We start from the raw sequence: 10,702 nt of genomic DNA, 5'->3' as shown, positions 1-10,702 counted from the left end.
GCAACTCCTTTTTTGCACTTTATAATCTCTCACTCATGAGCATTCTCTATTTGTGTTATATATTTCTTGTTATATATATGCTATATATTATATATATTCAATATATTATATATACTCACAAATATTATAATCATATCACAAATTTGGTTATTATTGTCATATATAATTATCCATTTTATTATTTTATTTTGGGGGAGCACATTCTATCTGATTGAGTGACAATTTCCTTATGAGTGCACAAGAGATGACCTAATCATTCTCCTATGTTTGAACATTTAGGTTACCTCAGACTTTTGCCATGGTAAGTAAGGCTCCCACATCCTTGGACATAAAGCTCTGTCCGAGTGTGTGATGGATAGTACTGTTTCCAGTAATAGATTTCTGGAAGGTGCATTACTGTAACAATTATGTTATCTAAACTTCTCTTGATGTTTTCTTTCCAATTTGTTTCTCGTATGGTTTTCCAGAAAGGCGCATGGGTCTTCCACTTGTGCATGAGAAAGTTAATCGTATTCTTTCCACACTGAGTGTTATCATACGACATGTCTTTGCTGATTTGATTGACGAAAATGGTATCTTGTTGGCTGAAGTTGCATTTGGTGGGTTACTGGACCTCACTCAGACAATCTCTAATATGTCCATGTCCCTCACAGCAGTTCTCATGACATGGGCAGTGGAGAAGTCTGTAGCAATGGGGGTGGGGGTGGGCAGGGTGAAAGGATAGGGAACAGGTGGAGCGGGGGAGTGGGGACTAGTTAGCTGTAAGTATGACCATGTGGGGCTCTGATAAGTTAGACTCTACCTGCCTTTATAATGTACTGAGTACTTAACTAAGCTCAGCCCTCTGCTACAACCTCGGTCATTACAAGCTGAGTCTTCTCAGTTTCTCAGGCTACTAGGCCGGCTGCAGTTTATCTGCGGTCCCAAATGATTTCTACACAGTTCCTTTGGCTTACCACCAATAGGTGTTATTATTTGCTTTTTGCAGATGAGAAAATCCAGGCTTTAATAGCTTAAGGAAGTTTTCAAGGAAACACAAGTGTTAAGTAGCCAATCTGGGATTTGAGCTACCTGACTATAAATCTATGCTTTTCCCCCTACATTCACTTTTTTAAAAAGATTTTTTATTTATTTGAGAGAGAGTGAAAGAGAGAGAAAGAGTACGAGCAGGGTGAGGGGCAGATGCAGAAGCAGACTCCCCGCTAAGCAGGGAGCCGGATGCAGGGCTCCATTCTGGGACTCCGGGATCATGACCTGAGCCAAAACTCAACTGACTGAGCCACCCAGGTGCCCCCCCACCGACATCCACTTTTAAAAAGCTTCACAAAGTTGACAAGTGCTGTTAATTTATACCAGGTACATAGAAAAGAATATTTATTTTTCATTTTACTTAGATGTACCTTTTTTATAGCATTTTTATATAGATCAGTGAGATTCCCAAGTGAATTGGTAAGTGTTAGAATTTTCTATTTTTAATCTTTGGATTTTAAAAGCACAGTAGAATGCAGCAAACACACCAGAATCTAATCCTGGCTCTTCTGCTTGCTGTTTGTGTTCGACTTCGATAGATCACTTAATCGCTCCAAGCCTCAGCTGTAATGACATCCAATTCACGGAGCTGTCGTGACGGTTCAATGTGACAATATATGTAACTGAATCTAGCAACGTAGGGGGTGTGCATTTGGTGGCCAATAAAAAATTTTAAAGGTCATGGTGAGATGGCAGTTGGCAAAAGGGAACAAATTGGGGACAATTCAGGGGCAAAGGAATCAATGTATTTATCGCTAGTCTATATCTCTAAGGGAAAGGAAGATACATTTTCTTTAACTTTTTACAGAAAAGTGAGCAAATCGTCGTATGGCTCAGTGAACTACCCCAAGGAATCACACTCACGTGATCACCTCCAGGACAAGAGATGGAACATTACCAGCAATGCAGAACCCTCTTGGTTTCCTCTCCCGATCATTTTCCCTTCAGGCCTCCCCAATGGTAACCAGCCACTTGCTTGTGGATGTTTAAACCAATGGACAGAGACCCCTATCTCAGACCATATATAAAACATAAAGCATCTAAAAAAGTATGGATGACTCTCACAAGCGCAATTTTCCGGGGGGCGGGGGTAGCCGTTCAGGGAAGAATATCATTTACATAAAGTTGAGTAACAAATTCTTAATGTAGTCATATTTGTCAATCTTTTCCCTTACAGTAATACTTTCTGTCTTGTTTAAGACTTCCTGTCAAACGATGATAAAGAAGAAGAGAATATATAATAGGAAAAAAAAGAGCCTCTTCAATAAATGGTGTTGGAAAAACTGGACAACTACATGCAAAAGATTGAAATTGGACCCCCATCTTACACTACCTATGAAAATAAATTCAAAATGGATGAAAGATTTGAATGTAACACCTGAAACCATAAAACTCCTTAAAGAAAACATAGGCAATAAGCTCTTTGACAATAAGCTCATAAGTACAGAGAGCAGATGGTGGTTGCCGGAAGAGAGGGGGAGTCGGGTGGGCAAAATGGATGGAGGGGGTCAAAAAATACAAACTTCCAGTTATAAAATAAGTAAGTCATGGGATGTAATGTACAGCATAGTGACTATAATTAATAACATATTGCATAATTGAAAGTTGTTAAGAGAGTAAATCTTAGAAGTTCTCATCACAGGAAAAAAATGTAACTATGTATTGTGACTGATGGTAACTAGACATTGTAGTGATCTTTTTGTAGTGTATATACAAATATGAAATCATTATTTTTTTAAATAGGAAAAGCATTTATTCGAACATTTTACTGTTGTCCTAAGAATTTCAAAAGTGGTTCATGCTTGTTGGAAAACAATTAGAATCATAAAGATGCATATAAAGTAGAAAGTGAAATTCCTTTTTCCTTCATCTCGTAATCCCTAGAGATGAACATTGTGAGTTTGGAGTTTTTTATCCTCCAAGAATTCTTGTAATCCTATATTATAGACTTCATTTTAATAATAGGAATCCATTATAATATAGTATTTTACAACTTAATTTTGTACTTAATAATATATTATGGCTATTTTTTTCCATGTCCTTACATGCTGATCTACCTAACAATGTATTTTATTTTTTCTTTTTTTAAGTCGTTACATTGCACACTTGAAATGTTAATTATGCCTCAGTAATAAAACAATCAAAAATAAATGAAAATAAAAAACTTAATTTTTGCTTGTTAGGCTAGATGGATACAATTGATTTTTGTATATTGGTATCCAATAACTTGGCTAACTAAACTCACTAATTAAATTTAATAATTTATCCGTAGATTTTTTGGGGTAGTCTATGTACATCACCAAATTGTGAATAGGAGCTGTTTTTATCCTTGTTTTCATATTCTTATACTTGCTTTCTTTATCTTGCTTATCAAATTGGCTAGGACATTTTTGTCTTACTCTCAATTCCAGAGGGAACGCTTTTAACATTTAATCATGCTTGTGTAAGATTATTTATAGGTGCATTTTATTAGATTCAGGCAATTTTATTTATATTTGCTAGAAGTTCTAATCATGAATATATATTGAGTTTTGTCAGGTTCTTTTTCAGCATTTATTTAGAAGGTAATATGATGTTTTCCCCTTCATTCTGTTAATGTGACAAATTTCATTTTTTTTTTCAAACATTAAACCATTCTCTCTTTCTTTGTTCCAAGCATGATGGATTTATTTTTTTTTAAGATTTTATTTATTTATTTGGGAGAGAGAGGGAGAGGGAACACAAGCTGGGGCAGGGGCAGAGGGAGAAGCAGACTCCCCGCTGAGCAAGGAGCCCCATGTGAGGCTCAATCCCAGGATCCTGAGATCATGACCTGAGCCGAAGGCAGACCAACTGAGCCACCCAGGCGCCCCCATGGTGGATTTATTTCATTTTACTCTGCTGTAAAACCAAGGATTCCATTACAGCACAGAGACCATTATATTTCTAAAAGTCTTGAAAAAGTGGTGTGGCACATGCAAGACATGAAATACAGACTGGAGGATTGGGTCATTTCCTTTACAAGACGAAACTACACTGTCACTGAGGCACGCATGTAAACTAACAGTGCAGCATCAGGCTGAAATGTACCACAAACATGACAACTTCCAGGCATGCCTTCGAGCACTGGCCTTAGGATGGACTTCCAGTCTGTAGACTTCAGTGTGGGGAAGATTACCATTCTTTGGAAGAATAGAAAGTTCACACTTCTGAAATTGCACAGGAGAATTTTAAGGCCAAAACACAGCAGGTTCATGTCTCTTCATCTCCAGGGACAAAACTGATGCTTTACTCAAAACCACATTAAGCTTCTTAGTTCAAATCCCACCCCAACCTTGTTACCTCCTGCACTGATGTTCTTTTTAATCAGTTAAAGCTGATGGGGTTGGTTTGATGCCCGGTTGAAAGGCTGGAGTATAACCCAGTCCAATCAGGCTGGGATTATTTGTTTTAGCAGATAAAGGAGTTCTACAAGCCAGTGTGTAGTTAGCAGCAACGTCAAAATAGATGTTAGTGCTAGTTATGTAAGCAAGGCTCATTGGTGGTCCAATCTTCTCATTTTAAGCCCCTCGTAGATAGAACCTCCAAGTTCAGTGCCATCATTTACTTGAGGGTGCAGCTGGAGGTCTGTAGCCTTGTAACCCAGGGCAAAATTATTCTGTGACTGTTTAGATTTGGCTCTGTCAAAACTCATCTGAGAGCCAGCAAGCCAACCTTCAAAGGCGAACACAACCCAATCATAAATGGTTGGTTCAGAAAAATCTATATCAACATTACTGTTGAGACAGAAACAATCTTATTTATAGGGGACTTCAATTTCCCACTCTTCTTTCCTGTGTTCAGTACAAATATGGTATCAAGAGTCAGTTTCAACCCTTCAACCAACTTACTCTCCAAAGACATTTCTGCCCCAAGGGTGTTGTCTCCTTCATTTTTGGTTGAAAATAAGTCCCTCGTTACAGATCTTACATTTGGTCTCTAGGTTGTCTGATGCTTTCCCTGTATCTGTGGAAGCATGACTGGAAGTAGAAAATTCCACTCAGCTACAAGATTGGGTTCTCAGATCTACTGACTATACCAAACACAAATCCTCTGTTGAAGACATCCTTCACAACCATTTCTAGCTCACAGTAAGTCAGCGTGTCACATGTATCTCCAGCCAGAGGACCTCTCTCCATTCTGCCAGGGCAACCCAAATGGTAAACCATTCTTGCCTTCCTGGAATAGTCCACTTTGGTCACAGTGTATTCACCAGACATTGCTGGATTTGTTTTGCTAATAGTTCACTTAATTTTTTTTTACATTTATGTAAAACATGTTATACTGGCCTATTATTTTCCTTTTTTATAATGTTCTCATCAGCTTTTGGTATCAAGGTAACACTGGCCTCAGAAGACAAAATGGAAAGTGTCTCACTTTTTCTATTCTCTGGAAAAGTTTATGTACAATTGGCATTATTTCTTTCTCAACTATTTGGTAAAACTCACCAGTGAAGTCATCTGGATTTGGGGGTTTTTTTATGGAAAGTTTAAAATTATTCATTCCATTTCTTTCATTGTTACAAGCCTGTAGAGATTTTCTTGTGTCCATTTAGATAAACCGTGCTTTTCTAGAAAATTGTCCATTGGTAAAAAAAAAAAAAATTCTAGTTATTTACATAACATTGGCTTTAATATCCTTACAATATTTCAAATATTTGTAGGATCTATAACAGTGTCCCCACTTCCATTCTTTTTTATAAAGATTTTATTTATTCATTTGACAGAGAGCATGAGAGCACAAGCAGGGGGAGCAGGAGAGAGAGAAGCAGGTTCTCCACTGAGCAGGCAGGGACCCTGACGCTGGGCTCCATCCCAGGACCCTGGGATCATGACCTGAGCCAAAGGCAGATGCTTAACTGACTGAGCCACCCAGGCGCCCCATCAGCATTCCCATTCTTAACATGGGTTATTTTTACCTTTTTTTCCCTTGATCTCACTAGGGAATTAGGACTTTATTAGTCTTTTCTTTTTTTTTTTTTAAGATTTCATTTATTTATTTGAGAGAGAGAATGAGATAGAGAGCACATGAGAGGGGGGAGGGTCAGAGGGAGAAGCAGACTTCCTGCGGAGCAGGGAGCCCATTGGGGGACTCGATCCCGGGACTCGATCCCGGGACTCCAGGATCATGACCTGAGCCAAAGGCAGTCGCTCAACCAACTGAGCCACCCAGGCGCCCCCTTTATTAGTCTTTTCAAAGAACCAACTTCTAGTTTTGGTGAGCCTCTCTATTCTGTATCTTATATTCCATTCAGTTCTCCTCTTGTCTTTATGATTTCCTCCCTTCCACTTTGAGTTTGATATTTTTGCAACTTTTTGAGGTAGATGCTTAGATCACTGCCTTTTCAGCTTTTCTTCTTTTCTATTGTATGTGTTGTAAGCGTATAAATTTTCCTCTAAGTATGGCTTTAGCTGCAACTGACATGCTTTGCAGTATTTTCATTATCATTCCGGTAAAATATTTTCTAGTTTCCATTGTTATTTCTTCATTGATTTATGGGTTATTTAAAGGATAATTCTTTCTTTTCTTTTTTTTCCTTTTAGTTAGAGAGAGAGCAAGCATGGAGGCTAGGGGCAGAGGGAGAGGGAGGGAGAGAATCTTATGCAGGCTCCATGCCCAGCGCAGAGTCCAATGTGATGCTCAAATTCATGACCCTGAGATCATGACCTGAACTGAAATCAAGAGTTGGTCACTTAACTGTCTGAGCCACTGAAGTGCCCCTTAAAGGATAATTCTTAATTTCCATACCTGGAGGGATCTTCAAATGATCTTTTTATAATTTATTTCTAGTGTGATTCCACTACTGCCAGACAACAAACTGTATGATTTCAATCCTTTGTTTTTCATTGAGATTTGACTTAAACCTAGCATGTGGTAGTTTTTATAAATATTCCAAGTGTAATTTTAAAAAATGTAATCTACAGGGTTAGGTGAAATATTCTTTATATATCAGTTAGGTCAGATTTGTTAATTGTGAAGTTCAAATCTATATTTTTTTGCCTCCTTAATGACAAAGGCATGTGAAAATTTTACACTATGATTGTAGATTTATGTATTTCCTCCTGAAGTTATGTTGATTTTTGCCTTTTGAGGCTATTTTATTAAGTGCATACAGTTTTAGAATCATTACATATTTCTGGTAAATTAAACTATTTATTATAAAATAGTCTATCAATAATTTTTTTCCTTGAAGTCCACTTTGTCTGATATTAATATAATAACCCTCGCTTTTTTTGGTTAATGTTTACATGGTACATCTCTTTTTTACTCCCTTACTTCCAATATTTCCTGTCCTTACCTTTGCGATGTGTTTCTTGTAAGCAGCATATAGTTGTTTTCTTAATCCAGATCTACCGTCTTACCATTTGCTTTCAGTTGTCCCACCTATTCTATATTTCTTACTTTTAAATCGATTGTTTCTGTTATTTCATTTTCCCATTTATTTTGGTATTAATACATTATTTTACTATTCTTTTAGTAGTTACCTTAGATATTATTACATACACCCTTTTTGAAAAAATTAACATCAAATACAAATACTTTTATCTCTTCCTGGACAATGCTAGGACCTTGTAGCACCTTAACTGTATATACCTTCTTACCCAAATTAGATGCTATTTTTTCCATATGTTTGTCAATTTAATTAACTTTATTAAGATGGAGTTGACACTCCATAAAATGTTCCTGTTTTAGGCATATAGTTTGATGAGTTCTGACAAATGTATGCACCCATGAAACCAACATGATATAAAACATTTACTTCACCCTGAAAAGTCATCTCATGCTCAGGTATTTATTGACCTGATTTTTGTTATTATAGGTTTGTTTTTGTAGTCTTTTGTGTTTGACTTCTTTAAGATCATCATGTTTTGAGATTCATTTATGCTTTTACAGATATCACTAGTTTACTGTTAATGTATAGCTGAATGATATTCTACTGTGTTAATAGTCCACAATTCGTTTATACAGTTGCAATTTGATGGATATTGGAATTGCTAGGTCACATATAGTGTATGTTTAGTTTTTTTCAGAAACTACTGAATTGTTTTCCAAAGTGGTTTTGCCATGTATTTAGATTTTTATATATTTCAACCCCAGTAAATTTTATTACCATGATTGCAATCATCAATATTTATTTATATTTCTTTTTCTGTGCATCTTTTATTTTTCTCTTCATGCTCTTTTGCATCTCTGAACTGCTATCTGGAATCATTTTCTTTCTGACTAAAGAACACCTTTCAATCTTTTCATTAGTGTAGGTCTGTTGATGATGAATTCTCTCTATTTTTGTTTGTCTGAATGTCACTTACATTTTTGAGGATATTTTGGCTTTTATTGTTTCTACTGGAAAAGAAACTGTCAGTCTTATTGTTACTATTTTGAAGGTAATTTTCTTCTTTTATGTGCTACTTTTAAGACCTTTTTTACCCTTCATTTACAGCATTTGTACTGTGGTGGGCTCAGGTGTAAACGTTTTTATAGTTACCATCTTGGTTCTATTGTGCTTCTTGAATCTGTAGTTTGATAGCATCCATCCATTTTAGAAAATTCTCATTTGTTATCTTGGCAAATAGCAATACCATCCAATTCTCTTCTTTCTTCTCCTTCTGGACAGCAATTATGCATATCATAAAAATTTTCTCTGTATCTTTTATGTTTCTTAGTCCTTTTCTGCATTTATTATTCTTTTGTTTTCTGTGCTTTTATTTTGGATATTTATTACTGATCTTTCAGTTCCTTAGTTCTCTCTCCAGCTGTTAAACCCATTATGTTTTTTCTGTTCTAGAAGTTTCATTTTTAAAATAATTTCCATTTCTCTACAAAAATTCTCTGTAAATTTATCTCTGTAAATATATTAGGTACAGTTATTTTGAGGTCTCTGATTATCCAGATACCCGTAAGTCTATTTTTGTTGTGTTTCCCACTTTGGTTATCTATCACAGTAACTTGTCTCTTCATAGTCTTGAATATTTTAAAACAAATATTGGATATTGTATATGAAAAATTGTAGAGAAAAATTGAAGTTTGGGATGATAGTCTCTTTCAGTAGAGAGGATTTATGTTTTTCTTCTTGTTAATAGCTAAGGGTTCAAGCTATCCCAGACAACCTGAGTTCAGTCAAGGATTGGGATTATTTGAAGCTTCTTTAGTCCCTTTGAGATTAGGTTATTTATAGTTCACAGTTAGTCCCCAGGTGCAGCTGTGTAGCTTATCCAAAGCTTAGAGGGGTATTTGGATCCTCCTCTTTGGTAGCTTCTGAACTCCAGGTTTTTCTCCTTAACTTCTTGAGTTCGTCACCCTCTGTTGAAGTCCTAAGCCTCTCATCCACCTCTTCTGGAAGCTCCAGAGACCCAAATGCAATGCCCATCTCCCTGGGTTTCCTTCTTTTCTAAGATCTTGGCTCCCTGATTCTTCACTGACTTCTTAATTCCCTGATGCCTTCAAACACTTCTAAAAAAATAATTTGTCAGCTCTTCTAGTTCTTAGCAAAAAGAGTAATCTGAATTACTTAGATTACCCACAATCAGAAGGGGAACTCCCAGAACAAAAATCTTTAGGTATAAATGAAAAGAATCAGAGTGAAGAAAAATGCAGGCTACAAAATATTAGAAATCATATGCGTATGAACATACCTATGAAGAACATAAACAGTACAAGTGAAACATAGCTGTAGCTTCTCAGTAGTCTTCAATACCTCTGTTATCTTCTACATACTATCTTCTATATATTTTATCTCCTGTATATATTCTACCCTATGACTAATCACCTCCCTACTTTGGTACATTTGCCTGGGAAATGTAATGAAATTTATTATATAAACCCCAATTTTCAATTATTAGTGAAAATATAGAAGAAATTGAGAGGGGGCAAAAATTAATGATATGTATTACAGTTACTTAGGTAATAATATAAGATTATAAGATGCAAATGGTCAATCAATTATTAGGGACAAAACAATTGCCATTCAAAACATGAATTGATAAGAAGATGTGAGAATAGTAAAGATTTAAAATATAAAAATTAGGATAACTCTATGGTTGCTGTTAAGGGTAGGGAATAAAAGCCAAACTAAGAGCAAAGTAGTATTAATAAAACAAAAGCACAGTAGCATTTGAAAAAAAAAAGAAATCAATCTTCAAAGAAGCTTTATCACCAACAAAAATAATAGAAAATGAAGTGGTGGTAAAATAAAAATTAAGGAAATAAAATTTCTTAAACAGAAAACTTTCAATATCAATTCTTGTTGAAAAATCAGTTTTCCATAGTTAATCTATTATTTTCTGCCTCAACAGTTACAATGCATATCATATATTTCAAGAATTTTTGTTGCTTTAGGACTTTATCATCAGTTTTTTAGGATTAGCACTTTGAATATAGTCTTTATTGAGCAGATGGAAATGTCAAATGTGTATGGGAATCAGAAGAATCTACACAGACCCAGTTGATCCTGAACAATGCTTTTGGAATAAATTCCTGGTATAATTTGTGTTTTCCTTGTATTGGCTTCTTTTCCTTAAAAATCTGCTTACGAAAGGATTCCAGTGAAGTGGTTAAGCAATGACTTTAAAGGAAAGTACAACTTCCAGAGTTGCAACAATTTAGCGCCACTGTTCCAAGTCAAAAGATGCACTTGTAAATGCGGGAGAGGAAAGGA

General features: G+C 35.8%; 1 long non-coding RNA gene and 1 pseudogene across 1 annotated transcript; one reads left to right on the top strand and one right to left on the bottom strand.

The window, feature by feature from the left end:
• Window positions 1-473: 473 nt before the first annotated feature.
• Window positions 474-2,261, top strand: LOC118009873. Its single transcript, XR_004679047.1, has 3 exons — window positions 474-599; window positions 1,838-1,989; window positions 2,207-2,261. It is a non-coding gene; the product is annotated as an uncharacterized LOC118009873 (long non-coding RNA).
• Window positions 2,262-3,853: 1,592 nt separating this feature from the next.
• LOC118009810 lies at window positions 3,854-5,267 on the bottom strand (annotated as a pseudogene).
• Window positions 5,268-10,702: the final 5,435 nt, after the last annotated feature.

Source organism: Mirounga leonina, unplaced genomic scaffold (assembly GCF_011800145.1).
Source record: "Mirounga leonina isolate KUSES-001 unplaced genomic scaffold, KU_Mleo_1.0 Mir_128, whole genome shotgun sequence".
NCBI lineage: Eukaryota > Metazoa > Chordata > Mammalia > Carnivora > Phocidae > Mirounga > Mirounga leonina.
This window is presented reverse-complemented; position numbering and strand designations above follow the sequence as displayed.